We start from the raw sequence: 18,427 nt of genomic DNA on the forward strand, positions 1-18,427 counted from the left end.
ACTTTTTTAAGATTAGTAAATATTTGTTTTTAAGTATTCGTTTTTTGTTCTATCATTTTGTTTTAATTTTCAACTTTTAACTTTTTTATTTTCAGTTTTAAACAATATACTGGCTAGTGACTATAAGTCACTTTTAGGTATTTATAGTCGATTTTTATTTTATAATTGTCTTAAGTAATGACTTATGATGCTAATACGCTTTGTTAAGGCCACAGCATGTGAACAAATTTTAATCGTAGTTGTAAAATCATAAGAAAATTGACTAGAGTTCGCCTATTCCTTTTACGATTCAAATAATTTAATTGGCAGATTATTTCATTGAAATTAACCAATATTTGTTGTTAAATTTATGGACAAAATATGATTGGTCAATTCCAATGGAATAATCGGCCAATTAAATTAACCAGAGTTGAAAGTGGCTCTTAAGCGACGTCTACAATGAGATTTTAACACGTAAGACTTAAGAAATTAGCTAATTACAATCGATTGTAGTTGGCCAATTTCATAAGTCTTACATCTTAAAGTCTCATTGTAGATGCCGCTTTATGCATTATCCACAATAGAGAAATAAATCTTAAGCCATAAGAAATTGATAATCATAATTGATTTATAGAATAGAATCGATTATGGTTGATCAATTGTTTAAGTCTTACGCCTTAATCTCATTGTAGAGGCCGCTTTAAAATTTTGAAATGTAGTTCAATATAACATATTTTCTAACCTTTAAATGAATGTCATCTATAACACTGAATAATTGTTTTTACCACATCGAGTAACATTTTCATCCTTTTTTAAATCTTTATTTCTATAAATGAAATCAGATGAATATATTTTCATTTTTTTTAAGATGGATTTCTAATAAATATTTATTTTAATTTAGTTACTAAATACCTAACAATCAATCAAAGAACAATTAACGATTACATTTGCTCGATAACATATTAGAGACAATATTGATAAAAAATATTATTTATTAACAAAAAGATTAATGATAATTATATGCTATAAACATAGCTTAACCTATAAGAAGTATATGGTTAAAAGTTAATATAGAAGAAAATATATTGTTGCTGAGATCTTTGATAACAACCGATTGACTCGGTGAAACGCATACTCCCTCTGTTTTTGCCAACCTTCGGCTGGCAGCAGTCAGGATTAAAAAGAATCAAAATTTTTTAATTCTAAGTTTTAATTTTTTTATTCTTGTTTAGTAATTTATGTATCAATATGGTGATTATTTTTCATTATTATATATGAATGCTTATTGGTCTAACGATCTTATGCTATTTTTATGCCATGCATTTTATGTGTAATAGGCCTTATAACTGTAAACCACTGTATATCTTTAAAATTCCCTACCTAGATGTATTATACAAGCATTATTTAAAGTATACTATCGTATATCTGTACATATATTTCTGTATTGGCAAAATATCAAACAGTATTAACACTTATCTACAAATATAGATCAGTTGCTTCAATAATATTATCAAAAAAAAGGTATGTTATATTCAAGTATCTTGTCAAATTTATTATTAATATTTATTATTATTAAGTTATATTCAAGTAATCTTGTCAAATTTATTATTTATATTTATTATTATTAAGATTCTATGATTTGGACATATTTTTGAACATTGATATAATTATTAAAATATAGAAAAAGATAAGACAGTTAAGAATAAGCTTATAATGTGGCTGATGTAGTAATGTGGAAGAAAAGAAATATTCTAATTCAAAATATCACTGACAAGTCCTCCGTGAAATAAATCCGCTTTCAATATACTGCTACATAACTTATATGAGGATATATTGAATTAATTGCAAACGAATGTTAATGGAATGTTTAGGAACTTGTAATATAAATAGAACAAATTTAAAAAATTATTTGATTTGGACATATTTTTGTACATAGACCAATTTAATATTTGTAAAAATGGGGAACGGCATATATGAGACCCATATCACTACAGTATACTGTAATATCGTATAGATAATGACTATATATAGATATATATATAAAGAAATTATTTCTGAATATATCTATATTAATTTATTCATTATCTATACGTTCATTATAAAATAACAATACTTCTATAAATTATAGATAGAATTGTTCAATATAACGGTTGTATTAAGGACTTTCTATAATACATCTAATACTAAGTTTTGGAATTGTTTAGCATTTTAATAATTAAATGCATATTCACAAGTAATGCATATATTTACATATTTTAAATTATATTTATATTACATATGTCTCATATAAGACTATAGCATGTATTTTTTCAAGAGATAATAATATTGAAATATATGGATAAGTCTATATATTTTCAGAATGAAACATAATTTTCAAACACCTTATGTTAAAAATATAATAATAATATTATTATTATAATAAAGATAAACAAAACTAATAATTTTGTATTCATAGATGAATATTATTATCATGTAATATTATAATAACTCAGAGTCCACATGTTAATAGCATATTTTAAGTCATAATAATATTATAATTATATATATATATATATATATAATGTTTTTGAATCATTAAAATGCTAAATAATACTAATAGTTATCTATAAAAAAGATTAGTACTAGCTGTGTTTTTATTATATTTTTAGTAAAGAAAACTCTTGTCATTAAAATGCTAAATTGCTATTATTTATCTATGAGCATCTGTGGATGATTAAAGAATGCTTTTCTTCTTGATAATAACATCGAAGCATACGAATTTAAATGTATACATTTACAGAATGTCACATAGTTTTCAAACACTTTATATTAAAAATGCAGTGAAAAACATGATACATTAAAGAAAATACAATTAATAATTTCGTATTTAGTATTGTTCAGCACTTTAAGAATCAAACATGTATTCACATATAATAGCATATTTTAAATTATGTTAGTAATATATAGCATGCTAACATATATGCTAACATATATGCTAACATTACATATTTTTATATAGCATTACACATCTTTAAATCTTTAAAATGCTAAAATGCAAATACATCTTTACAGATATGACTATTATTAACTATATTATCTTTCCATAGTTTAATAATTTAAATAAACGTTCAAAAAAATATCCAAATTATTATTTGATTCTTTAAATCTGACAAAATTGAATATAACATGCTTTTTTTAATTGATATTAACACATATGAATCTAAATGTATTTATTTACAAAATGACATATAACTTTCAAACACTTTATATTAAAGCGGCAAATTGATTTTTGAATTAAAAAAAAAATTTTCTATCTCAGGATATCACAAGATGTGAAATGAGTTCATTTTCAACAATTAACTGTAACCCACATGAAAGCATAATGAACCAACTATAAGGCAATGTCAACAATAGCTAAGTTGCAATATAACATAAAAATGTCAAATTTGTTAAATAATTTGACAATTTTGATATATTTTTGAATACCAATTTAGATTATTGAAATGTGATATAGATAAAACGATGACTAACAATCTTGCATCTATAGATAAGTTTTGGCATTTTAAAGATTCAGAGACTCAGAGATATATTCACATTTATACAATTGCAATTGCTATAGTTACAGCTGAGTATGTTGCTGAGTATATCGCAGAGAAAATGTTAAACAATGCTAATATGTATCTATAGGCACAAGATCATTATTAGCTGTATTTTTTTTAGTACATTTTAAACACTTCTTTAGAAAATAATGTTTAAAGATTGTGTTAATCTGAAAATACATACATAAATTCATATGCTAACATTATTGTGACAAAAAGGAATGATATAATCATATATGTATTGATAAGTATTTATATTCGATAGCATTTTAAGGACCAGAGACGTATCTATTTAATGATAACATATAATTTAATATATGTTATTATTATATGTTATTACATCTCTAAGTCATTAAAATGCTAAATAATTCTAATTCATAAATGTATATACGTATTTTCAGAATGATACATAGTTTTCAAACACTTTATGCAAAAGACGAAAAGATTAATTCTTGATAAATTGAAGAAATGTTCTAATTTAAAGCATTACAGTTATGAAATAAGTCCATTTTCAATTTACAGCAACATAAATTACATCAGCACATAATGAACTATAACCGAATGTTCATAATAGTTTTAAAATTTGCAACATAAATATAAAAAATTAATATAACTTATAGAATAGTATGATACAAACATTGAGTTCGATTATATTATATATTTTGAAAATATAAAAAAGAATAAAGCTTATAGTAGGCTTTCTACAATAAGCTATTAATAATAGATCATAAGTCAGAAACTAAAAATTGACCAATCACAGATTGAATATAATAAGAATACTCGACTATGATTGATCAATTCTTATTTACTGATTTATAATCTATCATTTATGGCTTATTGTAGAATGGCACTTAGCTTTTGACTTACGATCTATTATTTATAGTTAATACTCAGTCTCGCTCTCAGTCTCAGTCTCTTTGTTTCGATCTACAATAGATGATTGAAGCCTTAATCCGTAAGAAATTGATTAATTATAGTCAATTATGCTTCTCACATTCGACTGTAATTGATCTATTTCTTATGGCTTTAAGCTTGAATTATCTGTGTAGTCCAGACATACCTATGACTACGACTCTGCCAATATTCAAAACGCACTTCTAAAGATATTAATGCAAGTTTTCGTCTTTCTATTGTCATTTTTCGTCGAATGATAAAATGACAGAATGATAGAATGACAAAATACGCGCTGATATCTTTATAAATGTGTTATAAATATGAGCCTGAATCGTTAGATTGCTAAGGCTTGTTCTACAGTATGTCGCATGTCGCAAGCCACAAACTACAAGAATTGACCAATCACGATCTGACGTGTAGAGAACACTTGAGTATGATTGGTTCATTCTTACAGAACAGGCCTAATCTGTTTATAATATATCGCATGTCGCTGTCGGAACACAACTGATGAGGAGAACTTTTCAAAAGACAAATTCTTTTATTGGTCACGTTTATTCCGGTATCTGACAGCGACATACGATGTATTGACAATAAATCTAAAGCCAGTTCTACAATTTGTTGTTTGCAGTTGTTTAATAATCGAGAATACACACGTATCAATGAAAGAATTTGTCTTTTGGAAAAAAGTTCATCCCATTGAACCATAAGCTGTTCCGACACTCGACAGCAACATATGACATATTGTAGAACAAGTCTAAAATCTTGTGTTTACCAGAAATCAATCAGAAATTTTAAATAAAGAAAGAATCAATCAATTATATTAATTGGAAAAAAGAGTGACTACAATTAATTGTTTCTTCATCCGCGATCTTGAATCGATTTCTATCATCGCCGATATATCCTTAAAGGCTGATTTATGGAAGCCATTATCTGTTAACTTATGCCGGAACTATGAAAAAATTGATCCATCATAGTCGATTATTCTTCTATAATTCGATTGTGATTGGTCAATTTTTTATGGTTACGACATAAATTAACAGATTACGGCCTCTATAAGTGTCGGTCCACAATAAGTATTTAATCTTTAAGCCGTAAGAAATTAACCAATCATAGTCGAGTATTCTTTTCATATTCGATTATAATTGGTCAATTTCTTACGTCTTAAAGCTTAAATCACCTATTGTGGACCGACACTAAAGCGGCGTCTACAATGAGACTTTAAGATGTAAGACTTAAGAAATTGGCCAATCACAATCGAATTATTCTTCTATAAATCGATTGAATTATGATTCATCTAAGACTTTTATCTCTTATCTCTTTAAATTCCTAAACCTAATGTAAAGTCTGGACACCTAAGACTTCTATCTCTTATCTCTCTAAATCTTTAATCCTTTAGATCTTCTATTTCGACTTTGTACTTTCTATTGTTTTCAAGCCCTATATAAGACAATACGAAAAGCTCGGAAAAGTCAGTCATTATGCTGTCAGTGCGGCTCACAGTTCTCTAAGATAGCATATTCAATATTATATTCTAACTATTGTAAAATTATTATAAGACATAAATAAAATAAAAATTATTTTTTTTTAATATAAACATAAACATCGCGTGTCTTACAATTGGTGGCAACTGTGCGGGATAATTAGTGCAAGGACAGTGAAGTCCAAGTACTTTCACTTCAAGAAGATATACTAGTTTTACTAGTTGCTTCCAAAGAAGACTTGAAGATTATCCCGAGATACCGAATCCGATAAAACACACTGGCGTGGACAGACTATCGAGCGGTAAGAAAATTAATTACTTCTGAAACTTCTATTGAGTCCAGTACAGCTTCCAATATCTTGGAATCAAAGATTTGTAACTGCTCCAATGTCTCGCGCGCAAAGTCCCTCTCGTGATCGAAAACAAACAGTTACTATGAACATATTAGCGAAGAAAATCATAGCTTTAACAGACGCGTTACAAGATCTCAAAGATCAAATGGAAGGAATGCGAATAAATCGGGATCGTTATCAAGAAGAACCTAAAAGGGAACTCCCGAAAATTAGGAAAATTACAAAAATTAAGATATTATATATGAAAGAGCACTGCATTTAATTCCGGAATTCGACGGAAGCAATGTTGAAACCTTCATTGGTTACGTCCAGATAGTAGCGAAACAATTGGCACCCGATCAGCAAGAATTACTCTTGTACGGCATCATCGTGCAAAAATTATTAGGGAGAGCAAAAGGCACGATAAGAGGTTGTAAGAAATTTCCTGCAATTATTTGAAAAACTTAGATTTTTTTTCGGAAGAGCCCTAACTCTTTCTGCACTGGAAGTATAGAGAGACACGTACATTCAGCGTCAACATGAGACGTTGACGACTTTAACTTATAATACGATTTCTAAAAATACACGATGAGATCATAGCCGCAATTAACTCGCAAAGTACCGGAATTGCGTCAATCTGCATTCAAGAAGAGTTATACCAGCAGAAGGCTATAAAGATCTTTCGTCGCAACGTAAGAGCGGAGATAGGCGATCATCTATACTCGTTCGAACTGAACACTCTAAATTAAATATTCTCCAAAGAGAGCATTTGAAGGAGAACAACAGCTAAGAAAAACGAGAATGCAACGCAACGAAACCTTCAAGAAACCAATAACAAATATAAGATATCAAGTTAAGGAATGCATCTACTGCCGGAAGCGCGGATACGAAGAAAGGGAGTACAGGAGAAAGGTATTTCACCAACAACAAGGGCAAAATTTTCACAGAGGAATATTCACCAGTCAACCACCGGACCAAATCGCGTCCTTCGCATGCAATCAGGCAGAACCAAGATCATCGCAGCAGCAGCAATACTACCAGGGACTCGAAGGCACGTACGTCCGAGCACCACGAATTGGATTAATGATACCAGGTTTTAAAGAAAAAAACTATATTCTTAATAGACACCGGATCCGATATTTCATTAATACACGAGTCATACATTATAGATAAAAGTTTACCGAAAATAGATCCGATAGTTATAAACGGTGTTACAAATCATTCAATCAAAACAAAATACGGTGTAAAAATAAATATGTACGGTAAAGAATATATATTTTACGTACTAGACGATTCTTCACCAGTAAATCATCAGGGCATATTAGAAATAGATTTTCTTACGAATAACGATTTTGCATTCTCAAACAAAAGTTTAATCTTAAACGGAAAAGAATTTACGCGATCCGACAAACCGTATCCTAATAACTCGTGCAAAAATCCGAACGTACTCGTTACTTTTAAAATTGATACTGGAGCTATTACAAAACTGAATAATTCTAATCAACCAATTATTCCTAAATATTTGCTAAAAGAAATCAAAGGCATTGAGAGTTTTTACGAGACATCCGTCTCTACAATCACCAAACAATCATTAGATAACATTCAAATAAAGACGCTAAGAAAAAACTCGTCTCTCTCATATCTCCGAACATTCTGATAAAATATGGGACATAATTTTAGAATATCATGATATCTTTTCGTTATCTGAAGATCGTCTTCCACTCACACAATTAACCCAACACGAGATAAGAACTGACTAAAATCCTATCAATACCAAACAATATCCTCCTGTACATTAAGAAGAAATTAAGAATCAAATCAAAGAAATGTTGAGTAAGGGCATTATCAGGGAATCAGATTCTCCCTATAATTCGCCGCTGTGGATAGTACTCAAAAAGCAAGATGCTTCGGGTAAAATCAAATGGAGATTAGTAATTGATTATCGAAAACTTAATGATAAAACCATTCAAGATGCTTATCCGCTTCCCAACATAGACGAAATCATCGATCAATTGGGCAACGCACGATACTTTTCGGCTTTTGATTTAGCGTTGGGTTTTCACCAGATTGGTATGAATCCAAAAGATATTCAAAAAACGGCTTTTTCGACTCCAGACGGGCACTACGAATACACTCATATGCCCTTCGGCTTAAAAAACGCGCCGCCGATATTTCAAAGAATGATGAACGGTCTGAAACGATTAGTAGGAAATAATTGCTTTGTTTACATCGATGATATAATAGTATAAAAACGATCGAAGAACATAATAAAAATCTTAAAATACTATTAGAAAGACTCCGTCAAGTAGGATTAAAATTACAACCGGACAAGTTCGAGTATTTGCGACCGGAACTCGAATATTTAGGATATCTAATCTCTGAACGTAGTGTACAACCTAATCCTAAGCGAATCGAAAAAGTAAAAATATCCTGAACCTAAAAATCCTAAAGATAAAAAGCAATTCCTCGGATTGATAGGATACTACAGCAAATTTATTAAAGATTTTTCAAAGATCGCGAAATCATTAATACGACTCCTCCAAAAATCATCGAATTTCGAATGGACTAACGAACAACGACACGCGTTTGAACTGCTAAAATCTAAATTAATATCACAACCAGTATTCTCCTATCCTGACTGGAATTAACCTTTTATCCTAACAACAGACGCATCCAACGAAGCAATCGGAGCAATCTTATCTCAGGTAACAATAGGCAAAGATAAGCCATTAGCTTTCGCTTCTAGAACCCTTAATAAAGCAGAAACTCATTATAGCACGACAGAAAAAGAACTACTAGCAATCGTATGGACCACAAAACATTTCAGACAATATTTATATGGCAGAAAATTTAAAATCGTAACCGATCATAAACCGTTAACTTGATTAATGAACGTGAAGGACTCAAATTCAAAATTAATGAGATGGCGATTAAAACTAGAAGAATTCGATTACGAAATAATTTATAAATCGGGGAAAACTAATACTAATGCTGACGCACTTTCAAGAATCTCAATAAATGCAGTTGAGCCCGAAATAACAGACGAAGAAATTCAAAATATTCTCTCTGACGTAGAAAAAGAACAATTTAATATCAGAAGAGCAATTAGTAAGAACCCCATATCAGGATGGCAAAATATTGATCCCAAAAACACATCAATAGAAAACTTTCGAGCTCTCCTTTTACCAATTTTACAAGATATTAATGCGGATCCTGATAAATGGACAGTAACTATTAGAGGACCAATTAACACAAGAACCCGAAAAATTATCGACACCCTTATCTCCCTTCACAACCTTTTTACCAAAACAAAAGTCATTATTGACGAACAACTTCCAAAAGAAATTACTGTACCAACACCTACGATCGACTTTCTGCCTCATGAGAATTCAAGAAACAAGTCTTTATCTAACCCTCAATCACCCGTTCCGTCATCCTCAAAACCCAAGAAAAGCAGTGACAGTGAGAAAGCAAATAATAATAAAGAATCAAGTCGGAAGGCTAATTAATAAAACAATACTTTTTATCGAGACTGTACTGGAAATTACAAGAGAAAACAAAATTTATATTGCACCTCACGCGACTCATCGACAATTGAGCATACAGTTGATTTTCTCTCAGAAGACGATCATCATGTAAATATAATGACCAAAAAGAAGTCACTAAACTACTGACAGTTATTGAATATTACTTAGGAGAAAAATTGTATATCTACATTTCTAAACTTTCCAGAAATAAGAAATAAGAACGAAATCATATCAAGGAAGCACACGCACGCATTTTAGACGGACACTATTCGAAAGAGAAAACGCTTCAAAAAATCAGACATTAATATAATTGGCCTAACGATAGATGTTAAAGAATTTATCGACAAATGCGAAGCATGTCAATTTAACAAACCCGGAATTCAAAAATCATATATATATTCCTCGCCCGATATTCCACGTGCCCCAAATGAAAAGATATCTTTAGATATCATGGATCCTTTCGAAACGACAAAAAAAGGAAATCGCTACATTTTGGTCATATAAGATTACCTTACGCAATATATTTTAATGGAATCTCTGGTCGATAAGTCGACCGCAACCATTATAAAAGCATTGTGACAATCATGGCTCAAATATTTTGGAAAACCTAAAGAACTTCTCACCGATAACGCTTTGAAGTTTCTAGTGAATTCCAAACACTTTGCATCAGATTAAATTCCAAACACACACTCACATCCATTTATCATCCACAGTCCAACGGAAAAAAAGAAAGATCACACATAATTCTCACAGAATACATACGCCATTATATAAACAAACAAGAGCAATGGGATATGATACTACCCCAGCAATGCTCACGTACAATTGTACGATTAATAAAACTATGGGTTATACACCTTATGAATTACAATTTGGCAGGGAACCCAATCACATCTTCAGTGAAGAAGATGAGAAACTAACTCTCCAGAAACAAATAGAAAATTTACATATACAACATAAAAATAAATTAGAAGAAGCACGCATTAACATACGCGATTACTAAGATTCTAATTTACCTTTAAAAACCTATGCACCCATTGATATTAATGACCTATTCTTGTAAAGAATTTCAATGCCAAATCATTCGAGCCACAATGGAAGGGTCCTTTCCCTGTGGTCCGTCATGATAATTTCATTACCTTCCATATTAGAGAAAATATGGAAACAAAACAATATCATAGAAGCGATATCAAATATCCTTCATTACAGATAACCAGAATGAGCCTGAGATGAGTCATTCTGGCACTGGCTCTCTTAACGATCCACCAGTATCATCGCGTTAATGGGGAAGAGAAATATAAGATAGCGCGACTGGACGATAACGAAGTCATTTGTCTAGAAACATTAGCCAAAATTAAAATGTACCACGAACAATGGAAAATAATTATAGGATACGATTTTTGTTAGAATTAGAGAAATTTATGTTCTATCACCTAAGGAATTATTTAACACATTAAGAGCATAAACATATAGATAATTTCCCGACTCCATTAGACGAGATACATTATATACACTCTCATTGATATAAGCGAGATATCGATAGTTCTAACCGAAAAACGTACTTATACAATTGCTAATCCTTTTAGTTGAGGAGAAAAAATTGCAACTCACCAAAGTCATTTCACTCCCCAGACACGGATGGTGGAAGCAATCCATCATAGATACAACTCAAAAATTAATTTTAATCGATCCACTCAGAACAACCTTTATGCCTATTAATGAGTTAAAATTAACTAAGGCAAAAGATTTTGGGAAATATCAATTATTAAAAAGAACTTATCTCGACTATAAAACAGGAATAAAGGATAATTGTTTAACAGAAATATTAACGAAACATGAAACCGAGAAATGTACAACGAAGTATATGCAAATTCAAAATACTTTGTGGATTCAACTTCACACCAACCAAGACTAGATTGGTATCGTTCCAAAAGAAAAAACTTTGCATATACTTTATCCTAATAAAAAATTGCGTAGCGCTAAGATTTTTCAAAATTTTATATTTCACCTAAATCCTGAATGTACAACAATTTCCGACACAGCGACATTGAAATCAGAGAACTTAATTAAAGATAAAATAGAAATTCATAAAACGACTCGTCTAATAGATCAAAAGATAATTAACGAAACTCTAGAAAAATATAAACTAACTGAAATACCTATGAATATAATAAAAGAAACACATATTGATCCCCAGCGCTTACAAACATTAGATAAAACTTTAGAAGAATTCACTAACATTGCAGATCGAATAGCCGAACATCACAGGACAATTACGTGAAAAGAAAAATTTATGTATTACCTTCATCTATCAGGATATATTATGTTGGGCGATACTGGCTCGCTGCTCTGCTGCCGCTGCTGGATTGTCCTAAGTCGGCACTCAGCTATTCTTTCGTACTCTTGTAGTTGTAGGTTTATTATTTTCTGACGGGGTCCTTTCCTCCGTATTATTTTCCTGCGTCCGTCTGTGTCCACAGGTTCTTGTGATTCAAGAAAGTTTCTCTTCTGCCTGCAGTCTTGGGGCTACTGTAGGTCTTATGAAAGTTGTCAGATAAAAATTTTTTCTCCTTCTGCCCGTTTTGTCTGTTAGGACTTGCCCTGTCGATTTCTGTTAGCGATTATTCTCTTATATAAATGAATCTTGGGGAGAATGTCGACTATCCCATCGCTGCCACCAAAATGTTGTAGCCCAGATGGATTATAAGATTGAATTTAGGGAAAGTCGGGAGCCTTAGGAGTCAGAACTCCCAGCAGAATCATTGATGGGAGATTTTTCTAGTCAAATATTATTACTCACTTTTAATAAATAGCTGGTTTATTGGTTTACAACTTCTTGACAATGTTTCGTATGAATCTCGCTATTAACGATAATGGCCATGACGAAGTACGACTGCTCTGTTACATATTGATATTTATGTATGACTACCCGCTCTCAGCGAATTAGCAACTGTTTTTATATTTTTGTAATGTCGTGTTTCATCGCGTTATACTCTAAATCAGACCATATATGGATAAAATAACGTGCGTTCTTCGTTCGTGCTCTGCTTTGAAATTTGCAGACTTGCTTTTGCATACTTGCATTTTTGGCCAGCATTTCCATAGCACCGTCCGATTGCTATGACGAGATTCGAGAATTATCGTGAAAAAAATAATATTGTAATATTCGGCTACAATAACATATTCGAGCTCGAGCATTACGTCAACCGACTCGTTATCTTGTTATCTCGTTGACCAAGACACTAGCAAAGATCGACGTGAAACTGGCGCATTTCAAGGATATCGCATCCACTACCAAAGACACCGAGAACATCTCGAGAGTCATACGCGATAGCGAGACTTTCAATCATAACAACATTATCGATTGCGAACTCATTGCTCTATTCTTTTTGGGATGTAAGATTGAGATGAACTAAAGGAGAAATATTGCGTACAAATTTTTTTTTATTTCTACTTCCCGATTTCCCCATGCATTATATATATGTATTTTCAAATGATACATAACTTTCAAGTACTTCATGCAAAAGATAGAAATTGATAAATTAAAATATCGAATCTTCTAACTCAAAGTATTGCTAACAAATTATGAAATAAGTTCACTTTCATCAATTTATTGCAACATAATCTACGTGAAGACATAAATTATCAACCACAGACAAATATTACTTATAGTTTTATAAAACGTAACATAAATTCAACTATTTTATTCAATTTAAAAAATTTGATTTGCATATATAATTATGATTTGTATATGTCTTTGAACATCGATATCTATTATTAAAATATAGAAAAAGATAACACAACTAATAATATAATCTTGTATTTAAAGATAAATAATTGCATTGTTTAGTACTCAAAGGTGTATTTACGTGTGATTAACATAATTCAAATTATAAATTGAAAACGGTTTCTTATATAATGATAAAGACATTTTTCTGATATCTTTCTTCTTTTCTTGATGTCACTGTTCTTGATATCTTTAAGACATCTTTAAGACTTGTATGTTTGAATTGGTTTTCAAGTTATCATAGATTATTGTCATTTTAACTCTTGATTAAAATTTCATAAAATTTTGTTTTTTATTGAGATTGCTTTTGGAGTTTTCACTTATAATAAAATCTATCAATATCTTTATTGATTAAATAGTATTATTAATAATCATTAATAAATTGTTAATAATCATTAATAATCATTAATAATCAGTATATGATTTTATTTTCTGTTAAGTATTTATTAAAAATTAACTTTATGTTTTCTATAAAAAGTTATAAATGTTTTAAAATAAATTATAATTATAAAATTTAATTTAAAATAAATTATAAAAATGTGTCAATTATAAATACGTGTTATACTGTTATATTATAATTATCAAATTGTAATATATAGAATAATTTTAATATATAGAATAATGTTAATATATTATTAAACTTTATGATAATAATATACGAAATAGATCAATCCTGTATGATTTATTTAGAAAATTTATGAGACTGGTAACTGTCAAATCGTTAACCCGATATTCATTTAAAAGGCAGTTTTCAGGTGATGTAATTTTTATACAATATCACTATTCTGCATAATTATTATACTATATAACAATATTAATTCATGATATTATTTCTTTTATTATTTCTTTATGAAAAAGCATAAAATGTAGAAAAATTTTATTTTTTGACGAATAACTATATAGGTCTGTAATGCCTTTTTGTGAACATATTGATCTAATGAAAGACAATTTTCGGAACATACAAGAAATTTTCATAATTCTCTTAAATTTTAATTTACATAAACATATATCTAATGCTTTACTTCTTATACATATTATATCTAATTGAGATAGCTAATAAAAATAATTTTTTTACTTGTGTACTGGGAAAATTTTATTAGCCTGAGAATTATCACATGATATATTATTGTCCATATTTTGAGAAATAGCTATCGTATAAATTTTTTTGGTGGCTTTATTATCTGCGTAAAACGTATTCAACATCTATACAATAAAATTGGGATGTTCGGAAAAGTCCTGAAACTTCCTTTTCATACACACAACACACACACGCGCACACACACGCGCACACACACGCGCACACACACGCACACACACACGCACACACACACGCACACACACACGCACACACACACGCGCGCGCACGCGCGCGCGCGCACACACACACACACACACACACACACACACACATACATATATGTATAGACACACTGGTAGTAATGGCCCTGCCGTTACACAGGACGAGCATTTTTTGCTCGCGCGCATCTCTCTATTGTCTTCGTCATCGCACGTGGAGTCGCACCATTATTTCCTCCCCACGAAAGTCGATTGGTCGTTCGTCCTGATCCACGATTCGAAGCATGATATCAGTGATGTTCCCGCGCGATGATCAGAAGGTAAATGATCGATGTCGGAGTGTTCGACAGTTTATATCCTGTTTATATCTTGAAGGAACGTTCGGGGAGAACTTATGTATCGTGTGAATCGATTCATCGTTGCTGTATGCACCCGCGATCATATTACACTTCACCTAAATGATGTTAATGCTCATGATGACGGATCCGTCGGACGTGTGCCATTTTTTTGGTCGTAACACGCGACGACGAAAATTCCAGGAACCGATGTTGCTCAGTTTCGCGAAGGTTGACTTGATACGCGCACTTGATCTCGCTTCTAATAGTGTCTCGTTGGTGTGAATAATCAAAGGACGCGTGCTCTTCTTACCCTCGTCGCTCTCGTCATAAACGACGTTGTTCCTCTCTTCATCATCGCTCGTCGACCTCTCTCGTTTGCTCTCGTCAATTCTTCACTTATGAGAGATAGCGGCATTCAGATATCTGTTTATTGCGCTCAACTCATACAAACTTTCGGGAATAGCGATCGTTATGTCGTCGACGTCGTAGTAGAACTTATTATTCGTAGACTCGTTTGGTATCATGTTGTAGGTTTCGAAATTTGTGACCTAACTCGTCGCAATCGTCGTCGCTCAGATCTAAGGCGGGAAAGTAACATGCCATGAGGACGCTACTCTTTCCTTGGTAAACGAGAGGCTCAGCACATCGCGACTGATTCCCCAAAAAATCGCAGGCACCGATTGACTGCAGATCGTACGTCTTATGATCGTACGTCTGATAAACCGCGATTGTACGTTATATTTATGTCGCGGCCGAGATACCTCTTGAGCTCTCTCGGCAGTCGAAACTGTCGAAGTAAATCGCGTCGTTACCTCTCTTAGGCCGCGTAGGCGACCCAGTCAGTATTCGAATCCGTCGAGTCGTCGAGAGGTGCCGCTCTCGTTACGTCGCGCTTTCAACGGTAATGCGTTACACACGTTAGACACGCGTTAGACACTTTTCTGAAAAAGATTATTCGCCGAGCGGTTCAGCTGCTCGTTGGTCATGATGCCGGAGAACAGTAACTCGAGCGATCTTAACGTTTCCTTCCATGATTTTTTTTCGTTCTTCTCGTCACACCGCTGCCGTCCGTATACGGGCGACTATAAAAGCGGGCTTGTCGTTTTCCGTGTACACGGAGAACGACAAGCAAACGTACAAAAGTATACTGTTGACTATGAACGCCCATCGACATGGCCACAACGCGCTTATGTCCGTTCTAGGGAACAAAAACTTTAAGTACAAGCACATCATTACGCTGCTTTTGCTCGATAGAAAGAAAATTGACGCTGGTACTGGTAAGACAACGAGAAGAAGGATCAACACTATCTCATGCGTTATGCGGGTTAGCGACAATGGAATCGAATACGTCCACTGGAACAATCTCAATGAGCTAATCGACCGCCTTCGATTGCTCGATGCCTCTCATTGATCGGGCGACGACGCTCACGACAACGAGAGTTGTCGATAATCTTCTGTCGATAATCGAAGAGATCAACGCGTTCGAGTAAAAGCGCGGCGCGCGCTCGACGCGATCAGTATTCTCATTATGTTGGTGAATAAATTCGGACCGTTGAAATCATTCGGTGGAGGCGATAGGGTACACTCGCGACTGTCGATCCCTGCGTCGTTACGTGTGTAATAACTCTGTCTGAGCGATTATCACTACACGTGAGAGAGAGAGAGAGAGAGAGAGAGAGAGAGGAGAGAGAGAGAGAGAGAGAGAGAGAGAGAGAGAGAGAGCAATACAGTGTCTAACCGAGAACCAATACCGACGCAAAAAGAAATTACGTAAATAGCGCGGAGATAAAGATCTCCGAGACAAGAAGCTACGCGGACGAATTCTCGGCGAGCACCCGGACATTGCTGTCGGAGACAAATGAGAGGATAGCAAAATCGATCGGTGAATTGGAAAAATTCTATGGCGCGTGTAGCCAGATTGTTTCTTACGATACAAAGATCGCCGCACGAAACAAACAGACTATCGCGCGTAGTATATTCGTCACATGCAAAGGCTTGATGTCTGCAAACAGGTTCGAGAAATCTCTGGAGAGGCAGCTCGTCGACGATCGTTCGATGATCAAGTCTCTACAAGCGTACGTGTGTCGCAATGCGCTCTGCCTGACGATTACAATGTTAAGACACAAGATACGGCATCTGGATGCGCAGATCGACAACGTCGATGCGACTAAGGGGTCAATGACGCGCTTCGCATAAAAACGAGGAATTGAAAACTTTAACGAACGAACTACGAAAACAGCTGGATTAGTAAGATATGAACAAGTGGATTCGGAATATTTTCCTACAGTATTACAACGTAAAAACCGAAGTGAACATTCTGCAACACATCGAAAGGAAGATGGAAATCTCGCTCGACGATTACGACAAACGAATAGGGGAGACGCGAGACGCGATAGAGAGAGCCCTCGAGAGATGGGATGAACTGCGAGAGACTGTGCGAGATCGGAAGGATCGTCGAGACACTCGGCGATCCTTCAGGAGAAACGGACATGGAACCTAGAAAAATCCTTGCGAAATGAGCTCAACGCATCATCGACGAGTCGCAAGAGAATCTCGAGGGACGTGCAGAATCTCGCGCGTGGCTCGATCTGACGAGAATCGTGAGAGAATTGACGGACAAAACAGTAACGAGAAAGACGTTGGACAACACGCTGGCCTCGTTGAACGATAAAATGGTGGAAAAATAGTGACTAGGGAAACGATAGACGAGTTACTAATCACGCTAGAAACGGATACCCTGAATACCCATGACACGCGTTTGGAAGGAGGAACAAGAGCGAATACGACGAGCACAAATAAAACTAGTGTAAATTGCGCCTCTGAGTAAATCGATCGCGAGCGGACGCGCGACGATGAGCGTCGAAAAGAGGAGACTCATCAGAGAGCTTCACGCGCCCGCGCGAAGGAACTTTCCGCGTCATCGCGTTGTGGTGCGCGGTTACGACGACCTGTGGCAGACCGATGTGCAGTTGTAACGTCAGGAGAGCCAACGTAAAAATATTTTTCCTTCCCCTTTTATCCTACCTGCGCAGAAGCGCCACTATTCAAGCCAAAGTTGGCAACAACCGGCTCTCCTGCCGTTGACATATCACGCGCTGCGCCTTACCGCCAGCGAATATACACTGTAATAAATATAAGTAATAAATTAAATAATAATAATAAATAAATCATGCTAACAATGAACCTAATTAATTGTAAAATTATTAATACTACAAT

General features: G+C 33.4%; 2 protein-coding genes and 1 pseudogene across 2 annotated transcripts in view; 2 read left to right on the forward strand and 1 right to left on the reverse strand.

Annotated features, from left to right (window-relative positions):
- The window catches only part of MFS9 (major facilitator superfamily transporter 9), a 514,330-nt gene that overhangs the window by 453,734 nt on the left and 42,169 nt on the right, over positions 1 to 18,427 (forward strand). The window lies entirely within an intron of this gene.
- The window catches only part of LOC105433326 (uncharacterized), a 297,296-nt gene that overhangs the window by 83,047 nt on the left and 195,822 nt on the right, over positions 1 to 18,427 (reverse strand). The window lies entirely within an intron of this gene.
- On the forward strand, positions 4,675 to 13,777 carry LOC148934633 (uncharacterized; annotated as a pseudogene).

Source organism: Pogonomyrmex barbatus, unplaced genomic scaffold, assembly GCF_055798465.1.
Source record: "Pogonomyrmex barbatus isolate J1 unplaced genomic scaffold, ASM5579846v1 scaffold9, whole genome shotgun sequence".
Classification (NCBI taxonomy): Eukaryota; Metazoa; Arthropoda; class Insecta; order Hymenoptera; family Formicidae; genus Pogonomyrmex; species Pogonomyrmex barbatus.